Source organism: Eubalaena glacialis, chromosome 9, assembly GCF_028564815.1.
Source record: "Eubalaena glacialis isolate mEubGla1 chromosome 9, mEubGla1.1.hap2.+ XY, whole genome shotgun sequence".
NCBI lineage: Eukaryota > Metazoa > Chordata > Mammalia > Artiodactyla > Balaenidae > Eubalaena > Eubalaena glacialis.
This window is the reverse complement of record NC_083724.1, coordinates 73,859,748-73,884,223: the sequence shown is the minus strand read 5'-3', so window position 1 is coordinate 73,884,223 and position 24,476 is coordinate 73,859,748.

Genomic DNA, 24,476 nt, shown 5'->3' with positions numbered 1-24,476 from the left:
GATAATCACTTATATTTGCAATACAGAAACAGCAGGACATTTGGGGTTCCTGAGACATTGGCTGTGATTTTGCATAATACCCATCTTTGGATGGGAATATGCACAGTTCTTTCCACTGTTTCAGGTTCAGAGCTGAAGGTGTGGAGAATCTACCTCAAACTACAAATTATTTTGAATTGGACACACATGCCACGCATTTGTGGACAGCCTAGCATTTGGTACCTGTCATGTGCCCCGTCAACAAATGCAGGAGAAAATGACTTTTCCCCCCTCAAGCGCTATGCTTCAGAAAAAACATGATGACAGTTCTTCTCTATTATATTTTGTGGGAGGAGAGAGGTTCATTTCAAATTAATTTATGATCTGTGAAAAGTGCTAGAAACATGCTTCACTGCACCTAGCAGCATAGTACGCACCATTCCCTTGTAAAATCCATTTGAGGGGCTCTCAAGGCGGGATGATGCTCCCTACTCCCGGGTCAGGCTTCCAGCATTAGCTACTGGTATTCAGAACCATGGAATCAATTTAAGAAGTCAAAGAGGGCTGTCACAGGGAGAGGCTTGGAAAGACAGAACTAAATGCCACTGCAGTATCTAAAGGCTGCGCCTTGAGGAATTTCAGTCCACCAGAGGTATCACCTGGGCCAGTGCAAATATGTTTTTTGAAAACAAACCAAGTCCCTTTCTTTCACAAGAACCTCATTTCTCATTATTGGAGTCTGTGCAGGGCAATAGCCAGTTTTTCATCCAGTTTTGCACTAATGTAACGCCTGTCAATAGTCAATTGGTCCCATTTGATCCAGGGCTTACACATACCAAGGGACTTCGTTACAATCACCCAACGTGTCAGGCCCTGATTAAAGTTGTTTTTCCTGCAGGGCTTATGGATCCATATCTATTTTGCTGCTCTCCAGCTGTCTCATAACTCAACTATGAAGCTTTCCTGCAAAGCTAGGCTTTTTGGTTGGCACCTGTTTTCACACAGCAATATTACTACTATACACAATTACAAAACAATTTTTTTCAGAGATTTATAAACTTTTCTTCAGATTCAGAGCAATTCACACCCACCACATCTAAACCAAAATTGTATTAATCAGCTGAGAGAGAATAGAAGACTCTGGCATCAAACCCCAACGTTTACCCTTCTGTACTCCTGTTTTTTAATTATAAATATCACTGTATTGACAGTCAGACTTAGACCAACTACAAGGTAAAGAAATATTTGTTCAGGGCTTCTCGATAAGGAGGGAAGCAGTGTTGTTATGGAATCCAGAAGCCCTTTCCATAGGTTTTGGTAAATATTTGTTCTGAAACTGTGGGAGGCAAGTAGATCTGAGAGACAAGATAAGAAACAAAGAACAGGTAACCTACAGCGAAGGCTAGAGCTTGGGACAGATTCCAGAGTGGAATAATTCCTGGAAATTATTAGTTAAGGTAGAATACAGGTACTACTCAGGACCTAGATAAATTATACGCAGGGAGAAAAACAAAGTATGAAATATCCACACCAGAAATCAGGACACATCTGCATCAGAGTTTAAGGTAAGGTTATGGACTGAAACAGATAAGCAATAATAATAAAGAAGCACGCACCCAGGCAAGGAGAGAAGTACCTGGGGATCGAGTACCCAGAGCAGTATTCCAAAATCAAAGGATAAGGATGGCAAGATTTTTTTTTTTTTTTTTAATCACTGTGGTAGCCACAGGCTGCTACCAGTAAAGAGATCTTCTAGCAAGGCAATCGTCTGCCCCAGCCAGGAGCCTTAGCATTTCTATGAAGGCTGAAACAACTCCATAGCAGAACAGCCTGTGAGAAGTAAATGACTGCACCTGAACAAATGAAGGAACAGGCTCAGCAAATCCAAACAAATGAGTTTCACATGAGATGCTCCTTCCCCTCGCAGCTTAGGCTTTTCCTTTTTGGAGCTAAACAGATTTTAAATGGAAAGTGTCCACTGATCTGTGGGTCCATTCTATGGACTCCATATGAGATACTTGCACATGTTCCTTTAGCTCATACCATTTCCCCCAGCTTCTCTAAGTTCTGGGGGGAATTAGGGGTGGGATACAACAACGGAGAACAGAAAAGGGAAAGACTGGAGGTCAAGGAGTCTAAGTTTTAACCTCTGCTGCACAATCCATTCAGAGTTTGAATCTGGAGAGGTCTTTAAATTTGGAGAATTGCTTTAGAATCCACATATTAAAGAGACCAGGGACGTCGTTATTCATGGGAATCATTCATGGAGATTTGGGGTTTAATCAGGATATTAATACTCAAGAAAAGACTAAGTAGAACAAAAGCTATTCTTTTCTTAGGAGCCAATTGCTTTCATAATATATATGGCAACAGATCTTTTAAAAATATTCTAGCAAGGATGAGAAACCAATTTTTAATAATATATTTTATACAATAGACATTGTCCAGGTGAAAAGCCTTGACTAACAGCCCTAACAAAATACTTTTTACTAATTTTGGCCTTAAATGCCTCTCTCTGATTATGAACAGCTTCAATTATCACTACTACAATGACTCAAATTGGTAACAATGTTACAATGGTACCTCACTTCTAAAAGCTTCCTGTTGGCTTAAGAGTTTTTTCCCCTATCATTTTTTTTTCAATTGTGATGAACAAACAAGTATCAAATGATTATTTAGGACATTTGAAAGAACTATTAGAGACTTGAAGATTGACTTTAATATTCCTCCTAGTACTGCAAAGCAAAACTTGATTTGAGGATCTATTTTCTTTGTTGAGTCTTTGGTGCTGAGAAATAAGATTTAGTATGTTTCAGAGCTATGTTTATAGTCAGATTAATATCAAGAAAAATAGATATTCTGGGGGAAAGAAAGCGAAATTTTCTCTTTATCATGTGAATTTTTCAGAGGAAAACAGTCATAAATAATGATGGAAGATCAAAATTATTGGTGTTCTAACTTTTTTATTAATAAATGAAAGCAAAAAATGATTTCTACAAAAATATCTTGAAGGCACATGAAAATCATTTTTTAATTTTGTTTTTAACCAGTCAGATATATTCATGAAAAATGGGATGTTGCTGTCATTTCAAAACTCTGAAAGGAAACTTATTTTGCAGTCATGTTATTGATAAACTCATGCCAAGAGAAGCCCCTCTCTTTGACTCACTACAGATTTCTCTCTAGAGCCATAGTAGGCTTATAAAAATATAAGCGCCACCCAATGACAGAAAGATAATTCCCCTGAATACTTCCCAGAAAATGTTCTAATATCTTGTTCTTTAGAAAATTAAAGAAGAGGAAGAAACTACATCCAAAGTGCAACTCTACTGTGGTCAAAACTACTACATGTTGCACTGCATGGTGGGATGTATGCCTCAAAGTAGAAACCTTCAAGTATCACCTTAGGAATTGAGGTGAGACATGGAGCACACTTCTATGCTGAGAAAAATTGTCTCCGGTACTACTGCTGTGTTTATTATTCAGATATTACTAAGCACTTGAAGTAGCAAGAATGAGAGCCCACTGTTTCTAGAGAGAACTAGAAACTATTTTATCAATAGAACAATCTCACAATCTGTTGACTGTTGTGGCAGTGATCCCCGGTGTTCTCATTTACAGAAATGAAAATTTTAATCCTGCTCCCACGGAAGAAAAAACTAGTCCGTGAATGGCAGTGTTCAGTCACTGGCATCTACTGCTGATGTTACATTCAATTGAGAACATGCAATAGGTGTATAAAAGTAGTAAGAATTGTGTAAAATTTCCGTTTGATTCTATAAATGTATAAATCAGTGACCAGGATTCTCAAATGTTCTATAAAATATAGAGACAAATGTCACCAATTAAAAATGTCTTTCCAAGAAAGAAAAACCCCTTTCAAGCCAGAAGTAAGACAAAAGGTCTTAGGATGTGACCACATATTCAGACATAAATTCCCTTTTCCTCTTGTGTTTCTCTTTACTTAAATTCCTTTCTGTTTCCATTTCCTCTTCTACATTTTTCCAGTTTTTGCACCATTTTATCTTTACCAAACTGCTTCTTTTACTCCCTCCTCATATCTTCACATGTTAAAGTCTCATCTCTTTGTCTTTTCCTCATTTTATTATAGATTTTTGGTTTGCAGTTACCACGAGGCTTTTGTATAGCAATCTATATATACGTGATTATTTTTAGTTGCTGATCTCTTAATTTCAAATGCATTTTTTAAAACCCTGCATTTGTACTCTTCTCCTCTGATGATTACTGTTTCTGATATTATATTTTACATCTAATTGTTCTGTGTATCCTTTAACTGCTTATTGTGGATACAGATGATTTTACTACTTTTGCCTTTTAACCTCCCTACTAGCTTTATGTGTGGATGATTTCCTACCTTTACTGTATGTTTGCCTTTACCAGTGAGCTTTTTCATTTTGTGATTTTCTTGTTTCTAGTTGTGGCCTTTTCTTTTTCACCCAGAGAAGTTCCTTTAACATTTGTTATAAAGCTGGTTTCATGGTGCTGAACTCCTTTAGCTTTTGCTTGTCTGTAAAGCTTTTGATTTCTCCATCAAATCTGAATGAGAGTCTTGTTAGGTAGAGTATTCTTGGTTGTAGGTTTTTCTCTTTTATCACTTTTAATATATCATGCCACTCCCTTCTGGCCTGCAGTTTCTGCTGAAAAATCAGCTGATAGCCTTATGTGAGCTCTCTTGTATGTTATTTGTTGCTTTTCCCTTACTGCTTTAATATTCTTTTTCTTTAATTTTTGTCATTTTAATTACTATGTGTCTTGGCGTGTTCCTCCTTGGGTTAACCCTGTATGGGATTCCCTCCACTTCCTGGACTTGGGTGACTGTTTCCTTTCCCAGGTTAGGGAAGTTTTCAGCTATTACATCTTCAAACATTTTCTCAGGCCCTTTCTCTCACTCTTCTCCTTCTGGGACCCCTATAATACAAATATTAATGTGCTTGATATTGTCCCAGAGGTTTCTTAAACTGTTCTCATTTCTTTTCATTCTTTTTCTGCTCAGCAGCAATGATTTCCATTACTCTGTCTTCCAGCTTGCTGATCCATTCCTCTATATCATTTAGTCTACCACTGACTCCTTCTAGTGTACTTTTCATTTCAGTTATTGTATTCTTCATTTGTTTGGTTGTTCTTTATATTTTCTAACTCTTTTTAACTGTTAAAAATTTCCAACTTCTCGCTTTGTTCGTGCACTCTTCTCCCAAATTCTTTGATCATCTTTACATTCATTACTCTGAACTCTTCCTTGGGTAGGTTGCCTATGTCCACTTCACTTAGTTCTTCTTCTGGGGTTTTATCTTGTTCCTTTGTTTAGAACATGTTCCTCTGTCACCTCATTTTGTCTAAGTTGCTATTTGTATTTTCATGTGTGTGGTAGGTTAGTTACATTTCTTGACCTTGGAGAAGTGGCCTTCTGTAGAAGACATCCTATGCATTCCAGCATGCATTCCCCTCTCATCACCCAAGCTATATGCTCTAGGGATTCTCCCTAAGAGGGTTTCATGGGTCCTTCTGTTGTGGTGGGCTATGTGAGTGGTCTGGTAGGCTTGGTTGGCCCCTAGCCCAGTTGGTTGCCAGGCCCTACTTTGTGCAGATTCTGCTGGCTGCTCTTTAGTGGGGCCTGGAAATGAGGCAGCTGGCTGCAGAACCCTAGGGGTCCCCAGGGTAGTGCTGGCTCACTGGTGGGCGGAGTCAGGGTCCTGAAGACTCCAGGGCTGTTGCCCGCCCACTGATGCGTGAAGCCAGGTCCTGGGGTTGATGCCAGACTACTGGCAGGCAGAGGCAGTTCCTGGAGTCTGGCTGCAGGGCCCAGGGATCTCAGAGCTCATTTCAGATTGTTGGGTGGTGGGGGATGCGGGATTGGCTCCTGACACAGTTGGGTATGGGCTCTCGGGTGTCCCGAAGCTTGTTGTCAGCCTGCCAGTGGACAGGGCCAGGGCCCAGCTGGTCCCAGGGTAGGGTCTGGCCTGCTGTGGGTGGGCTGGGTATGCAGGCTGCAGGATCATGGTTCTCTTGAGTCTAGTGTCTGCCCCCTGGGAGGTGAGACTGGTCTAGAGGCTAGTGCAAGCTTCCTGGAGGGCGGGGCTGGTGCCTGCCCACTGGTGGATGGAGCTGGGTCTTGGTCCTCTGGTGGGCAGCTCCATGTCTAGGGGCGTGTCTAGAGGTGGCTGTGGGCTCAGGAAGCCTTTAGGCAGCCTGTCTGCTGATGGCTGGGGCTGTGTCCCCACCCAGTTAGCTGTTTGGCTTGAGGCTTCCTAGCACTGATGTCTACGGGCAGTTGCATAGGGCCAGGTTTTGGCACTAATGAGTAGAAGGAGGGTCCCAAGATGCAGCCACCAGCAGGAGTGTTCATGCTGTAGAATGTTCCCAAATATGACTGCTACCAGTCTCCATGTCCCCAGAGTGAGCCACAGCCACCCCCCAGCCCCGCTTCTCTGGGAGACTCTCTAAGACTAGCGGGCAGGTCTGGTCCAGGCTCCTATCAAATTACTCTTTCACCCTGTGTCCCAGTGCACATGAATTTGGTGTGTGTCCTTTAAGAGTGACGTCTCTGTTTCCCCCAGTCCTGTGGGTCTCCTGAAATTAAGCCCCTCTGGCCTTCAAGGCCAAATGCTCTGGGGGCTCATCTTCCCAGTGCAGGACCCCTAAGTTGTGGAGCCCAACGGGGTGCTCAGAACTGTCACTCCTGTGGGAGAACTTCTGCAATGTTTATTCTCCAGTTTGTGAGTTGCACACCCGGGGGTATGGTACTTGATTATATTGTGAGTCCGCCCCTCCTACCCATCTCACTGTGGTTCCTTCTTTATGTCTTTAGTTGCAGAAGATCTTTTCTGGTAGGTTCCAGTCTTTTCCATCAATGGTTGTCCTGCAGATAGTTGTGATTGTGGTGTGATTGTGAGATGAGGTGAGCTCAAGGTCTTTCTACTCCACCATCTTGGCTGATCTCCTGCCTTTTCCTCATTTTTACTCGCACCTGCTGTGAGTCTTCTTTTCATATAGCACCAGACGAGGTTCAATACTCTTGTGCTTTCATTTAGAAACAGTATAAAGCACCAAGAAAGAGATATCTCAAATTTAGGTAAGAATATGTGATATATTTTTAAAAATAAGTGCTCAACTAGAGAGACCTAGCATCCAAAAAGAAAATCATAACAACAAAAAAAAATTTATAGAGAAATGGGGTATTGCCCAATTGAAAAGGAATTAGAAGTTACATGTCTTGACCATTCTACCAAATTTGAATTCAGGGTTTGTCTTTGGACCTCTATCTCTGAGCTAGTGACTTTTCCATAATTAGCACTTAATAAATGTGTATTGAATTATATTAATGTAATATCTAAGTTGATTCAAGTTTTCAACCACCATCAAAACTGTCTGGTTAATTAGATGTCTGTATTTCTTGGGATGAGTTTCTTGTATTCATGTACAGGTAAGAATAATGAAAAACAATCATCTTAACACTGTCTAATTGTAATACCTAGATTACTGATCATCTACTATATTCAAGTATCTCCTATGAAGATCATTAGGTTACTCCCAAATTTTCCAACAATATTTTGATGCCCACTTTATAAATGAGGAAACAATCTGAAAGTTTTGACTAGACCATATAATTCATCCAGTAAGTAAAGGAGTGAGGGGATCTGAACATAGCCCCTCTGGTGCTAAACTCGTGTTCTTTCATTACCCCACACTACAATTGTAGCCTTAGGAACAATAGACAGTCTTGAGGTGATGCTACGAAGAGAGATTCTGAGCCTTAAAACAATTGATACAACCTGTAAAAATAAACAATTTTTTTTTCAAATTGCCCTTCCAACAAGTCAGGCATTCTTGTCATTTATTTCTGCATGTAGAGGGTCACATTGTTTGAAGTTGTATTCAATCAGAGGTATGTTTCCCATGTGCCTACTGTCATCTCTTACTTGATTATAGAAAAACTAAAACATGCAGCAAAGTGTGTAATCTTACCAGCATTGGTTACACTTCCTCCTTATTTACTGTTTGAAACTATGCCCCTTTCTTCGGCAAACAATACACTTAGTTAAGAATAACTCTATTATCGTTCTGTAAACAGGACTACTACAGAGGTGACACTCAATTTCTGCAGCAGAGGCAAGCAGATGGCTCTTCATGGCTCCCCACTGGCCAGGCCACAGAGTGGCCTTGAGGGCAGCCAGTTGCCTGCCCTCTCAGGATGAGACATACAAATACAGCTGCTCTGTGGGGAGAGAACTGGACAAGAGAGGCAGAAAAATGACTGTCTAGAGGAGAAAAACTGAAGCAGGAGCGAAGAGGCCAGAACAACAGGCTCACTTAGAATTTGTTCATTTTACCAAATAATTGCTGCAGAGGAATAAAGACCATTGATATATAGTCTCAGTTATGTCATGGGACAAAGCATAACATTCAGCCTGATGCCTGGGCTTCTTGCCCATAATAAAACGTTATTGCATAATAAGACTGATTGCCTGCATAAAAAAGAGGTGAATAATATTTATTTCCAGTGTAAATTATCACCATTAGTTCACAAAATGCTTTCCTTGTTCAGGAATTACAGGAAGGAGGAGATGTCAAAACAGAAAATAAAGGAGAAGCAATTTAAATATATTACTAAATCATAATCTTTTTATGGAATCCTATAGTTTACCAAACACTGTCACCATTATTTGGCTAAATTGGACCAAAACCAAACCTTATAAGACAGGGTCTATAATACTTCTTTTACAGGTGAGAAATCTGAGACTAATTGGGTTACATAACTTGCCCAAGGTATCACTGGTTGTGATGGTTAATTTCATGTGTTAATTTGAGTGACCACAGGGTACCCAGATTGAACATTATTTCTGGGCCTGTCTGTGATGGTATTTCCAGATGAGATTATCATTTGAATGGGTGGATCAGTAATGCAGACTGTAAACCCAATGTGGTGAGAATCATCCAATCTAATGAGGACAAGGACAGAACAAAAGGCAGAGGAAGGAGAAATTCACCCCTTTATTTTTTCTGCCTCACTGTTTGAACTGGGACATCTCATCTCACCTTCCTTTGCCCTCGGACTGGGATGTACACCATCAGCTCCGCTGGTTCTCAGGCCTTCCGACTTGAGGAAATTACAGCATGGGCCTTCCTGGGTCTCCAGTTTGCAGATGGCAGATGGTGGGGCTTCTCAGCCTCTCTATAATTGCATGAGCCAATTCCTAATATATATATTCTCCTCCTGGTTCTGTTTCTCTGGAGAACCCTGGCTAACAGAAAACAAAGAATCCAGGACTTTACTAGGGACTTCAAATCCAAACTCCAGGAACACACTTTCCATAAGACTACACAACATCCAACTGAGCGTTTTACTTTTGAAAAAAAATGTGTTGAGTCAGCTACTTCTCTCATGTATTTCCACAGCCAGGGCATGTGACCTGTACAGTTGTTCAAGGTTCTGCAACTAGAAGGGCCCTGCCCTTGGTTTAATACCCTGTTGTTACCATCTTGACATCTGAACAAGGTGCCCCACATTTTCACTTTGCACTGGGCCCCACAAATTATGTAGCCAGGGCTGTCCACAGCATGCAGTACAAACCAACTAGCATAGATCACACTGAGTCTTGATTGTGGGTTTAGTAATGTATTGTTGCCAGCAGATGGCCACCCCTTCTGAGTAGGTCTCTGGGACCTTCCATGACAGGCCCCAGTTACCTCTGATCTCATCTAGGCCCTTCGCATTCTCCATTCCAGCCACATTGCCTCTTGGCACTTTTCCTACTACATGAAGCCCCACTTCTCTGCCTAAAAGACTTCTCCCTCAGATATTCCTGGGCGTCACTCCTTCTCTTCATTTCTCTGTTCAAATGCTATTTCCACCGAGAGAACTTCTCTGACCATCCATTCGTGTTTACAATGCTCCCCCTTCCTCACCCCATTATTTACCCTGCTTAACTTTCATTTATAGCATTGCAATACCATCTTAAGTAATACACAGTCATTCGTTTAATTTTCATTGTTGTTCTGGGCTAAATTGTGTCCCCACAAAACTATATGTTGGGGCTTCCCTGGTGGCGCAGTGGTTGAGAGTCTGCCTGCTGGTGCAGGGGACACGGGTTGGAGCCCTGGTCTGGGAGGATCCCACATGCCGTGGAGCAACTAGGCCCGTGAGCCACAACTACTGAGCCTGCGCGTCTGGAGCCTGTGCTCCGCAACAAGAGAGGCCACGATAGTGAGAGGCCCGCGCACCGCGATGAAGAGTGGCCCCCGCTTGCCACAACTAGAGAAAGCCCTCGCACAGAAACAAAGACCCAACACAGCCAAAAATAAACTAATTAATTTAAAAAAAAAAAAAAAAACTATATGTTGAAGCCTTAACCCCCAGTACCTCAGAATGTGACTATATTGGGAAATACGAACTTTAAAGAGGTAATTGAGTTAAAAGGAGGCCATTGGGGTGGGCCCTAATCATATCTGACTAATGTCCTTATAAGAGGAGGAACTTTAGACACAGAGACACCAGGGGCATGCACACACAGAGAAAACATCATGTGAGGACACAGCAAGAGGGTGGCCACCTGCAAGTCAAGGAGAGGGTCTTCAGGAGAAACCAAACTTGCTGACAGCTTGATCTTGGATTTCAAGCCTCCAGAACTGTGAGAAAATAAATTTCCATTGTTTAAGCCTCCAGTCTGTGGTATTTTGTTATGAGAGCCCTAGCAAACTAATACAATTATCTTTGCCATCCACTAGAATGTGATGTCTCTGAGAGAAGAGATTTTGTTTTGTCCACTGCTAAAAGGCTCAATGCCAAGCAATCGACACAGTAGATATTTTTAAATTGTTGAATAAGCAATGAATGATTTCACAATTCCTTAAGAGGAATTTGAAGAGAATCTCCAAATACTCTGTGACATCAAAATGTTTTATTCTATGCTACCTGAATTAATTATACCACAGAAGGAGACTTGGGAACCATTTTGTTAAACAAAGGTTTTCACTGTAATGGGACTTGACCAGCTCTGTGTTTTTAACCAGGCTTGTAATGCACCCACTAATGGATTATGTCAGGACCAAGAGGCTGAAGATCACAAAACATGCTAGAAGGAAGGCTTTTGTCACATGGTGTTTGTTATTAGAAAAATTACAAAAACAACCTACAGCAAAAATCAATCGGGAACTAAAAGGATACCCCACAACCTCCCTCCCATGCATCTCTTTGATAGTCAAGATGAGTTAAAACTAATTACTTTTACCACTTCTAAAGCTACAAAACAACAGCTTTATTCCAACAAACAACACATTCAAATTGCTGCATGTTCCTCAGGTTGTGTCAATATTACCACAGCTTTTGTCCTCACATTAACAGGTCAAAACATGAGAATAGCAAATTACCGGTCATCACATTGATTGATAGTCCCACAGTTCTCCACTCCTATGCCCAGGGTGGCTAACATTCCCTAGGAGGTGACAGATGCTGAGCTTTTCAGGCATTTCTGCCTCTGATGATGTTTTTGACATGGGCAGTTAGCCTCTGACAGCTTCCACTGGGTAGGTAACTGGAGCTACCTGAGTGTCACAAGGCCCTAAAAGAACATAAGACCTGAAGTTACCCTCTTGGTCACAGGACATGTCTGCTTGCTGCCTAAACAAGTACAGACCTATAGAAAATGTTACACAGATGTTCATGATTTCCATTTCTAAATGTATGAGATCAAAAGGAAAGTGAAATTGTGGTAGAAATTTCAGAGTGACTCCTATTTTACACTTGGCTTCCTCACAAATCTTATTTCCATGCTACTGAAAATAGGGAAAGAATTAGATGTACTAAGGGTACCTAATGCCAGCTACTCTGGTAAGCTTGTTAATACTTTAAGTCATTTAATTTTCAACCTAAACCTCTGGAGTAACTATTTCTATCGATAAGGGGTGATGAATCTAAGGTTCAGAAAATTCAAGATCATGCACTTAGAAATGACAGTAATGACTTCTTTGCAACATTCCTATTTCTGGTGAAAGAAGCTATCTCCTCCTTTCTGAAGGTCAGCCCTTACCCTATCCTCAGCCTTTGAGATTTAGTTGGGGCAGACCTAACAAGTGGTTCATGCGAAATGGAAATGTAACCTAGACCCATGTATCCATAGCAATAAGGAACGAGGATGACATCTGGGACTTTTGCAGGAATTGCTAAACAGATAAGACATTACACTGAACCTACCACATGTCATCATAGGAAGAAAACCTGGCTAGGAATGAAGCTACCAGAGAGAAAAGCAAAGCAAAAAATGGAAAGAGATGGTCCAGAGAGGGACTGGAAGAGAGAAAGAGAGAGAGAGAGAGTACAAAAGCATAATTTGACCCCCGCATCTAGCCATGCCAGAGAGCCATAGATGCATACTTTGACTTTTCCTTTTGTCTGCCATCGACTTTTTTCCCCTAAAGCAAATTAAGGCATTTTTTGTTTTTGTTTTTCATCACATGCTTTCAAGAGTCCTGTAGAATTCCTAGGACAGGGCTGTACACTATTTTTGACCAATCATTTTATGATGTTCTTTTTCCATGATGGACTCAATAGTTTAGGCTTCATTTGTTTATTTAGTTTGTTATTGAAAACTAATACCAACAAGGACAATTTGACTCCACTATCTTTATTCTAATAATAATAATCATCAGGATCTCTACATGCGTTACACATCATAATGTAGTGTCAACCCTACTATGAAATGAGATAATAAGTATTTACTAGGATATCAATATCTTCTGATCCTTGCTCTACCTCCTAAGGTATTGCCAGAGGAAACCAAGGCTTGGAGACGTTCGGGGACTTGACCAAGAAAACTTGGCTAACTAGTGGCAGAGATAAGTTAACCACTCTTCACTCTCGTGTTACAAATACCTTTTGGTATTACAAAGACAAATAACCAGAATGATAGACACCCTTTCCTGTAATTTGTAAAGCACTTTAATCGATTTAAGATAGGTGAAAAAGCTTCAGTACTAACTAAATATCTTAAGAATGAGGGCCTCATGTCTAAGCTAAATAGCCAATTAAAAATTTTGCTATATCCATGGTTTTCAACTTAATTTTGAGGAACCATAGGGCTAACACTTGGGGTGGGCTTATTTAATAATCAAACATTTTAAAATAAAATTGTATCAAATTTAAACATGGAATTCTTAAAACATCTCCCACAGATTCTGAGGGAAACTGTTTGAAAACCACTATCCTAGAGTACACAGAAAATATTGTTGTCTGTTTATTTTTGGAACCAGAGAATAGTCTGCAAATGGACAGAACAAGTCAAAAGAGGCTGAGAACCAGGCATAAGGTCCAGCTATCTGTATGAAATGGGAGTGAAGCAGAGTACAGAAAATGGTCACACCTGGAGGCAGCCGTTACAGAGATAGCTGGACTGTCCAAGAGGCCCCATAGCAGATAGCGTAGCCAGACAGAGGACTTGAGTTCTAGGTAGCCATAAGGTCAGAGTCATAATCTCAAGAAACAGGAATACTAAATGAATTATCAAAGCAGGGGGTAAGACAAAGGACAGGGATTAAAACACGTTACTGAAACTGGGATACATGGTAGGGCTTAGTCTTGGGATTCTAATTAATAAATGAAGGAAATCAGATCAGAGTAAGATCTATCCAAAGACCTTAATATAGGTCCTCCCAAGCTATCTGTCTGAAGCTTCTTCATTTTTCCAGAAGAGAAACAGGATTACCTCTAGAACCTGAAGCTAGACTAAGCTTTCAGTTGGGAAATTTAATGATCCAGGCATAGAAGTGCTATAGGGACACAGCCTTTCCCATATAATATGGCACATATTCCAAAATCTGTTGAGTGAATGTTTACATTTTTAATCATATTGTGACATTAAAAATTTAGCCCTAATTATATAATAAAACAAAAACCTTAAGAACCTTGACATTAGCAGAAGCAAGAAGAACTACAATCCTGCAGCCTGTGGAACAAAAACCACATTCACAGAAAGATAGACAAGATGAAAAGGCAGAGGGCTATGGACCAGATGAAGGAACAAGATAAAACCCCAGAAAAACAACTAAATGAAGTGGAGATAGGCAACCTTCCAGAAAAAGAATTCAGAATAATGATAGTGAAGATGATCCAGGACCTCAGAAAAAGAATGGAGGCAAAGATCGAGAAGATGCAAGAAATGTTTAACAAAGACCTAGAAGAATTAAAGAACAAACAGAGATGAACAATATGGTAACTGAAATGAAAACTACACTAGAAGGAATCAATAGCAGAATAACTAAGGCAGAAGAACGGATAAGTGACCTGGAAGACAGAATGGTGGAATTCACTGCTGAGGAACAGAATAAAGAAAAAAGAATGAAAAGAAATGAAGACAGCCTAAGAGATCTCTGGGACAACATTAAATGCAACAACATTCGCATTATAGGGGTCCCAGAAGGAGAAGAGAGAGAGAAAGGACCCGAGAAAATATTTGAAGAGATTATAGTCGAAAACTTCCCTAACGTGGGAAAGGAAATAGCCACCCAAGTCCAGGAAGCACAGTGAGTCCCATACAGGATAAACCCAAGGAGAAACACGCCGAGACACATAGTAATCAAATTGGCAAAAATTAAAGAAGAAGAAAAATTATTGAAAGCAGCAAGGGAAAATCGACAAATAACATACAAGGGAACTCCCATAAGGTTAACAGCTGATTTCTCAGCAGAAACTCTACAAGCCAGAAGGGAGTGGCATGATATACTTAAAGTGATGAAAGGGAAGAACGAACAACCAAGATTACTCTACCCGGCAAGGATCTCTTTCAGATTCGATGGAGAAATCAAAACCTTTACAGACAAGCAAAAGCTAAGAGAATTCAGCACCACCAAACCAGCTCTACAATAAATGCTAAAGGAACTTCTCTAAGTGGGAAACACAAGAGAAGAAAAGGACCTACAAAAACAAACCCAAAACAATTAAGAAAATGGTAATAGGAACATATATATCAATAATTACCTTAAACGTGAATGGATTAAATGCTCCAACCAAAAGACACAGGCTCGCTGAATGGATAAGAACACAAGACCCATATATATGCTGTCTACAAGAGACCCACTTCAGACCTAGGGACACATACAGACTGAAAGTGAAGGGATGGAAAAAGATATTCCATGCAAATGGAAAGCAAAAGAAAGCTGGAGTAGCAATACTCATATCAGAAAAAAATAGATTTTAAACTAAAGAATGTTACAAGAGACAAGGAAAGACACTACATAATGATCAAGGGATCAATCCAAGAAGAAGATATAACAATTATAAATATATATGCACCCAACATAGGAACACCTCAATACATAAGGCAACTGCTAACAGCTATAAAACAGGAAATCTACAGTAACACAATAATAGGGGAAGACACTAACACCTCACGTACTCCAATGGACAGATCATCCAGACAGAAAATTAATAAGGAAACACAAGCTTTAAATGACACAATAGACCAGATAGATTTAATTAATATTTATAGAACATTCCATCCAAAAACAGCAGATTACACTTTCTTCCCAAGTGCACATGGAACATTCTCCAGGATAGATCACATCTTGGGTCACAAATCAAGCCTCGGTAAATTTAAGAAAACTGAAAACATATCAAGCATCTTTTCCGACCACAACGCTATGAGATTAGAAATCAATTACAGGGAAAAAAACGTAAAAAACACAAACACATGGAGGCTAAACAATACGTTACTAAATAACCAAGAGATCACTGATCAAAGAGGAAATCAAAAAATACCTAGAGACAAATTACAACGAAAACATGATGATCCAAAACCTATGGGATGAAGCAAAAGCAGTTCTAAGAGGGAAGTTTATAGCTATACAAGCCTACCTCAAGAAACAAGAAACATCTCAAATAAGCAATCTAAACTTACATCTAAAGGAAATAGAGAAAGAAGAACAAACAAAACCCAAAGTTAGTAGAAGGAAAGAAATCATAAAGATCAGAGCAGAAATAAATGAAATAGAAACAAAGAAAACAATAGCAAAGATCAATAAAACTAAAAGCTGGTTCTTTAGGAAGATAAACAAAATTGATAAACCTTTAGCCATACTCATCAACAAAAAGAGGGAGAGGACTCAAATCAATAAAATTAGAAATGAAAAAGAAGTTACAATGGACATCGCAGAAATACAAAGCATCCTAAGAGACTACTACAAGCAACTCTATGCCAATACAATGGACAATCTGGAAGAAATGGACAAATTCTTAGAAAGGCATAACCTTCCAAGACTGAACCAGGAAGAAATAGAAAATATGAACAGACCAATCACAAGTAATGAAATTGAAACTGTGATTAAAAATCTTCCAACAAACAAAAGTCCAGGACCAGATGGCTTCACAGGTGAATTCTATCAAACATTTAGAGAAGAGCTAACACCCATCCTTCTCAAACTCTTCCAAAAAATTGCAGAGGAAGGAACACTCCCAAACTCATTCTATTAGGCCACCATCACCCTGATACCAAAACCAGACAAAGATACTACAAAAAAAAGAAAATTAGAGACCAATATCACTGATGAATATAGATGCAAAAGTCCTGAACAAAATACTAGCAAACAGAATCTAACAACACATTAAAAGGATCATACACCATGATCAAGTGGGGTTATCCCAGGGATGCAAGGATTCTTCAATATACGCCAATCAATCAATGTGATACACCATATTAACAAATTGAAGAATAAAAACCATATAATCATCTCAATAGATGCAGAAAAAGCTTTTGACAAAATTCAACACCCATTTATGATAAAAACTCTCCAGAGAGTAGGCATACAGGGAACTTACCTCAACATAATAAAGGCCGTATACGACAAACCCACAGCAAACATCATTCTCAATGCTGAAAAACTGAAAGCATTTCCTCTAAGATCAGGAACAAGACAAGGATGTTCACTCTCGCAACTATTATTCAACATAGTTTTGGAAGTCCTAGCCATGGCAATCAGAGAAGAAAAAGAAATAAAAGGAATACAAATTGGAAAGGAAGAAGTAAAACTGTCACTGTTTGCAGATGACATGATACTACACATAGAGAATCCTAAAGATGCCACCAGAAAACTACTAGAGCTACTCAATGAATTTGGCAAAGTTGCAGGATACAAAATTAATGCACAGAAATCTCTTGCATTCCTATACACTAACAACAAAAGATCAGAAAGAGAAATTAAGGAAACAATCCCATTCACCATTGCAACAAAAAGAATAAAATACCTAGGAATAAACCTACCTAACGAGGTGAAAGACCTGTACTCAGAAAACTATAAGACACTGATGAAAGAAATCAAAGATGACACAAGCAGATGGAGAGATATACCATGTTCTTGGATTGGAAGAATCAATATTGTGAAAATGACTATGCTACCCAAAGCAATCTACAGAGTCAATGCAATCCCTATCAAATTACCAATGGCATTAATTTGTATGGAGACACAAAAGACCCCGAATAGCCAAAGCAGTCTTGAGGGAAAAAAACAGAGCTGGAGGAATCAGACTCCCTGACTTCAGAGTATACTACAAAGCTACAGTAATCAAGACAATATGGTACTGGCACAAAAACAGAAACATAGATCAATGGAACAAGATAGAAAGCCCAGAGATAAACCCACGCACCTATGGTCAACTAATCTATGACAAAGGAGGCAAGGATATACAATGGAGAAAAGACAGTCTCTTCAATAAGTGGTGCTGGGAAAACTGGACAGCTACATGTAAAAGAATGAAATTAGAACACTCCCTAACACCACACACAAAAATAAACTCAAAATGGATTCGAGACCTAAATGTAAGACAGGACACTATAAAACTCTTAGAAGAAAACATAGGAAGAACACTCTTTGACATATGTCACAGCAAGATCTTTTTTGATCCACCTCCTAGAGTAATGGAAATAAAAACAAAATAAACAAATGGGACCTAATGAAACTTAAAAGCTTTTGCACAGCAAAGGAAACCATAAATGAGACGAAAAGACAACCCTCAGAATGGGAGAAAATATTTGCAAACGAAGCAACGGACAAAGGATTAATCTCCAAAATATATAAACAGCTCATGCAGCTCAATATCCAGAAAACAAACACCCCAATCCAAAAATGGGCAGAAGACCTAAATAAACATTTCTCCAAAGAAGACATACAGATGGCCAAGAAGCACATGAAAAGCTGCTCAACATCACTAATTATTAGAGAAATGCAAATCAAAACTACAATGAGGTATCACCTCACACAGTTAGAATGGGCATCATCAGAAAATCTACAAACAACAAATGCTGGAGAGGGTGTGGAGAAAAGGGAACCCTCTTGCACTGTTGGTGGGAATGTAAACTGACACAGCCACTATGGAGAACAGTATGGAGGTTCCTTAAAAAACTAAAAATAGAATTACCATATGACCCAGCAATCCCGCTCCTGGGCATATACCCAAACAAAACCATAATTCAAAAAGACACATGCACCCCAATGTTCATTGCAGCACTATTTACAATAGCCAGGTCATGGAAGCAACCTAAATGCCCATCGACAGACGAATGGATAAAGAAGATGTGGTACATATATACAATGGAACATTGCTCAGCCATAAAAAGGAACGAAATTGGGTCATTTGTAGAGACGTGGATGGATCTAGAGACTGTCATACAGAGTGAAGTAAGTCAGAAAGAGAAAAACAAATATCGTATATTAACACATATATGTGGAACCTAGAAAAATGGTACAGATGAACCAGTTTGCAGGGCAGAAATAGAGACACAGATGTAGAGAACAAACGTATGGACACCAAGGGGGGAAAGCGGAGGAGGGGGGTGGTGGTGGGATGAATTGGGAGATTGGGATTGACATATATACACTAATATGTATAAAATAGATAATTAATAAGAACCTGCTGTATAAAAAAATAAATAAAATTGTTTTAAAAAAAAGAACCTTGACATTTACATAAATTCTGTCAAAGACAGCCTATCGGAACACTTTTATTCAACCTTTTCAAAAGTTAATCAGGGGCTGCCCTGGTGGCACAGTGGCTAAGAATTCGCCTGCCAATGCAGGGCACACGAGTTTGAGCCCTGGTCCGGGAAGGTCCCACATGCCGCGGAGCAACTAAGCCCGTGCACCATAACTACTGAGCCTGCACTCTAGAGCCCGCGAGCCACTACCACTGAGCCCACGTGCGACAACTACTGAAGCCCGCGTGCCTAGAGCCCATGCTCCGCAGCAAGAGAAGCCACCGCAATGAGAAGCCCGCGCACCGCAACAAAGAGTAACCCCCACTCGCCGCAACTAAAGAATGCCTGCGGGCAGCAATGAAGACCCAACGCAGCCAAAAATAAATAAATAAATAAATTTATTTTTAAAAAGTTAATCAGATAGGCAATTATTCTGTATCTTCTCTGCATACTCAAATTAAAGTCATTCTATATTAAAATACAGTAGATTATTAATTCCTTTTCATATTCATTATCTTCATGAAATTTGAAGTAGGCCCAGAGCAAACCCCAAACAGAAAGGACTGATACTTGGTAAAACATTCAGCCACCACCTACCAAGACAATTTGCAATGGGGTAGCAGACATTTCTAGTCTGGCTTATGAAGAACTTAGTTTCTTCTCCCTCATCTTGACCATCTCCAGTCCTCCAAAATGATGCCAAAGTAATCTTTCTGAGACAAAGATAAAATTATGCCACTCTGTTAAGTCTTTTCAGGGATCCTAATGTCTCACATGATAAAGTTTAAACTCATAAGCAAAGTATGAAAGATTCTCTGCCCACTCATCTCTGTCTACCTCCAGTACTTTGTGCTCCAGACCCAAAACTACTCACTCTTCCCAAACAGTGTGTTATTTCATGTGTGTACATTACTGCTTCCTCTACCTTCAATGGTCTCTCCCCATCATCCCTGCTATCCAGTTAATTTCAACTCATCTTTCAAAGCCAAATTCAAATGTCTTCGTCTGTGAGCTTGTTTTCTTTTTTTCCCCTGTATTACACTTAAACATACTTTTATTAGAGCCCACTATTCCATAATCTCATGTCATGTTATCCTTTCTCTCTTCTGGCCTAGCACAGGGCTAATTAAGCTCCCTTAGTTTCCTTAACGTATCTGAGAATAGAGCAATTTAAAGAGAAGTATATTTGACCATCTTCTGTGGAGGATCTTAGACAAGGTCAAACATCTCTGAGATAACATCCCAGAAGATCCATTAGATAATTATGGTCATCTTTTAAATTGCAGATTATGTAATCAGTATATTTGAGAAACAATGGTGGCTTATTCCAACGTGCCCCTGGATGTTACTATAGGTTTTCATACATCAGTCTAAAATTCAGAATTTTTAAAATGCACTCTTTATTCTGGTCTACTCCACAGCCCCTTTTACGGAAGAAGAACAAATAGTATATCCCAACAGTACTGAAAACCATCGATTTACTACTACTTCTTACTACTATTTATGGCTTACTACTACTATGTGCTCCTAGTATTTGATTACGCCAAACTATGTGTAATGCAAATGCCCCCTTAGCTGCAAGAACTCATATTTGTATGATTCTGACCTTCACTTTCCTGCTCTAAAAAGTATTCCCAGGTATTCTTGGAGGTACCCAGAGAATATCAAACACAAGCTCATAAATAAATATGCTCCCACCAGTCTGAACTTATGCCTGCTGCAATTATTGTTAGGAAATTATTTCCTGCCATATCTGAGATACTGCAATACTCAAGATATGAAAGCTACTCAGTTATTCGGCTGCAAAGTGGGAGGATGTTGCTCTTTCCCTTGGGTTTCTCTTTGCTAGAGGAGGCTGCAATGCAGTGCTACTTGTTTTACAGCAACTTCAATATTGACCTCCAATCCCACTGCTTTCTTTGGGGTTCATATACAACTCCAGGTGGGGGTGGGCTTAGGGAACTAATCTGAATGGGAGGCACTATGCTACACTTGCCTCTCTCCTCCAATTGCAAAGGCTTTCACTTTCCTTCAAACTTACCTCCTCTCAGCATGAAACTTTTCTAAAGGCTCTGAGGTCCTCACACAATAGTTTTCTACCAGACTCACCCCACATATCTGCCAGGCCTACCCAGGCAAGTCTAATTCTTACTTAGACTCAAGCTGCACTACTAGCCAAATACATAAAATTCCATTCCTGGAACATATTAGATGTTCAATAACTCTATATCAAATAAATACATAAGAATGAAGTCAAATTGGCACATAACTCATTAACTCAATCAACAGGCTCCAACTCTTGATTTCTTCCTTACAGCATTGATCCTTGGGTATTTCATTCTTTTCTTGATGACCTCCAAAGTCATCCCCTCTGTCATTGCTGGAAAATGTTCTCTCCACAGGCACACAGTGTCTGTAGCAGTACTGTATTTCTACTATTCCTGTTAAATGCCACTTCAAGGTTGTCTATGGCTCTCAATTCATGAGATTTGGATGCAGCCAACCACAACCTCTAGCTTTATGGATGTGTACGTGATTCATGCTTTGCTAATGTGAACCATAACCACCGAGAGGTGATTCATAGTCTTTTTTTCAGAGTGCACCCCAATGGGTCTCAGTACTCTGAACTATGGCTGAGACTACTGCAAAAGAGACAGTCTATTTCAAAAGGAGTTGCTAAGCTGAACGTATATAAGCCTAGAATTACTGCTGACTTCTTTTTCCAAGACTTGAGGAAAGCCTGCCTGAGAAATAAAAATCGAAAAACGAACCTGAAAGATGGAGAGACACTGATTCCCGGCAGCACCGTTTGAGGCCTTTATCCAGTTGTACTTACAGTCAGCATTATCCCCCCCAAATTTTTCAGTTGCATAAGTTAGTAAATTCCCTTCTTTTAATGAATCCAATTTGAGTTCAGTTTTGTCACTTGCAATAAAAACGCACCACCAATATGACAAAAAAATTATTGCTCAGGTTTTCTGAATTCTTTGAAAAATATTCTAATTAATGACTTCCCCTAGAATCAACATTCTGGGTTCTGTTCAACACTATTAATCATATTCATTATTCACGCCACAAGTCAAAAAAAATTCCATATTAGTATATATTTTTAAAATCTAGCAAGTCTAAAATACAATGTGATCATGACTACTTCTGCACCATGGTGGCAGATTACACTTTCCAAAATTGACCACAGCAATATTTCTGGTTCCACACGTGCTTCAAGCACTTTTTCACTCCCCTTGAAGAGACGGATCCTATTTCCCCACCCCAACACACTGGGCTGCATTTTGTGAATGCCAGCACGAATAGAGGCAGAAGTGATAATGCATGACTTCCAAAGCTAGGCCATAAACAGCAACATAGCTTGCTTTCTCTTTCTCTCTCTCTCTCTCTCTCCCCCCTCTCTCTCTATCTCTTCTTTCGTCTGTATCCTTGGAATCCAACAACCATTTTGTGAGGAAAGATCCAGCCTCCTGTATGGGTATTCTGACCAACAATCCCAGCTAGAGCCCCTGGCATCAACCGTGTGAGTGAATAAGCCTTCAAATTACTGCAGCCTCTACTCCCAATTCTTCCAGCTGAGGCTCCAGACATTTCAGAGCAGAGATAAGCCGTCCCATTATGCCCTATCTAAATTCCTGACTCATGAGAGAAAATAATTATTGTTGTTTCAAGTCACTACATTTTGGGTTAATTTTTTTACACAGCAATAGGTAAGTAATATATCCATTCCTATCATAACTGTCATCATTTTCATGAGACCTACTCTTTATAACTATATTGGCTACCCCATATTTTAAGGCACTTAACTCAGCCCTCAATCTTTCAACTTCCACCGTAAGACTCCTTCTACTTTTTCCTTCCATGGACCTCATACTATGAAAGTTTATCTACTTAATAAGCTATAATATATACACATCAATATGCTTTTATTTTTCTCATTAATCTAAGTTAATACTTGTTATTTTAATAACTAATTCACTGGTAAAATGAAGTTTTTAACCACTCAATATACTTTTGGAACATATCAACAGTAATCTTTGAAAAGTTGTCTAATGTGAACCAGCAATAAGAAAGTATTGTCAAACAGACATTGACTGGCACACTATACTTTTGCCTACACACCCACAATTTGTCCCACCTTTTTGACCAAACGGTTAGTCGGCTCAGACAAACGATTAATAACCTAGCTTTTAAAAATCAAATGGTTTTGTTTGCCTGGATTGAGCAGTTGTTTAAATAACTAATCTAGTCAAAATTGTCAACAGAGCATGAGTCTTTCAATTTCATTCTCCACTTGCCCTTTCCACGATCTCTTTTCCCTGAAAGTGTTTTTACATTCAGTTCAGTTCAATGAATAATTATGTAATGATGGGAAAGGTGCTGAGGATACAGAAAAATATAAGCCAGCCAAGGTCCCTGCCTCAGGGAGCTTATAGTTTACAGGGTGATACAGATAAGGAAAGGCTATCCCAAAGGACAAAGGAAAGCTATGTTGGCAGACCACACAGATGATCATAATAACTCTTCCCATCCTGCATCACTCCCGTTTATAATGTGACTTTGCCAATCCTCCCATCAGGAAGTGACATCAATTCCTCAATCACTTGAATCTGGATTTACCCATGTGACTTCTTTAGCCCCTGGGAATATATGCAAACATAATACCACAAGCAGAGAACTGAAAGTGCTTACACCCTCTCCTAGCTGTGGTTTCAACTCTGAAACCTCTCTGTGAATGAGCCCAAGCTAGTCTACTGGAGAGGCCACATAGAGAAGAATCAAAGATTTGACAACCTGCCAAACACCAGACATGTGAGTAAGGTCCTTAGACCATTCAGCCCCATTTGAGCTGACAGATGACTTGGGTTGCATGAGTGACCCCAGGCAAGACAAAAAAAAAAAAAACCAGAAACAGTACTACCCAGTTTAGCCCAGCCCAAACTACTGATCTACATGATTATAACAAATGGTTGTTGTTGTGTTTTTTTTTTTTTTTTTTTTAATTAATTTATTTATTTTTGGCTGTCTTGGGTCTTCGTTTCTGTGCGAGGGCTTTCTCTAGTCGCGGCGAGTGGGGGCCACCCTTCATCGCGGTGTGCAGGCCTCTCACTGTCGCGGCCTCTCTTGTTGCGGAGCACAGGCTCCAGACGCGCAGGCTCAGTAGTTGTGGCTCACGGGCCTAGTTGCTCCGCGGCATGTGGGATCTTCCCAGACCAGGGCTCGAACCCATGTCTCCTGCATTGGCAGGCAGATTCTCAACCACTGCGCCACCAGGGAAGCCCATGGTTGTTGTTTTAAACCACTAGGATTTGGGGTGGTTTGTTCTGCAGTAACAATAGAGCCACCAAATTCAGACCCAGGTTGAACCGATAGACAGGGGTCAAAAAGAAATGGCTTCTTAAAACCTATGCACTAAAGAAAGAGAAAATAAATGACAGGACATAGGCAGCAAGGGAACTTACATTCTGAAAGAGAAGAGAAACAGCCATTATTACAGCAATGGTGGATTTTGATCAC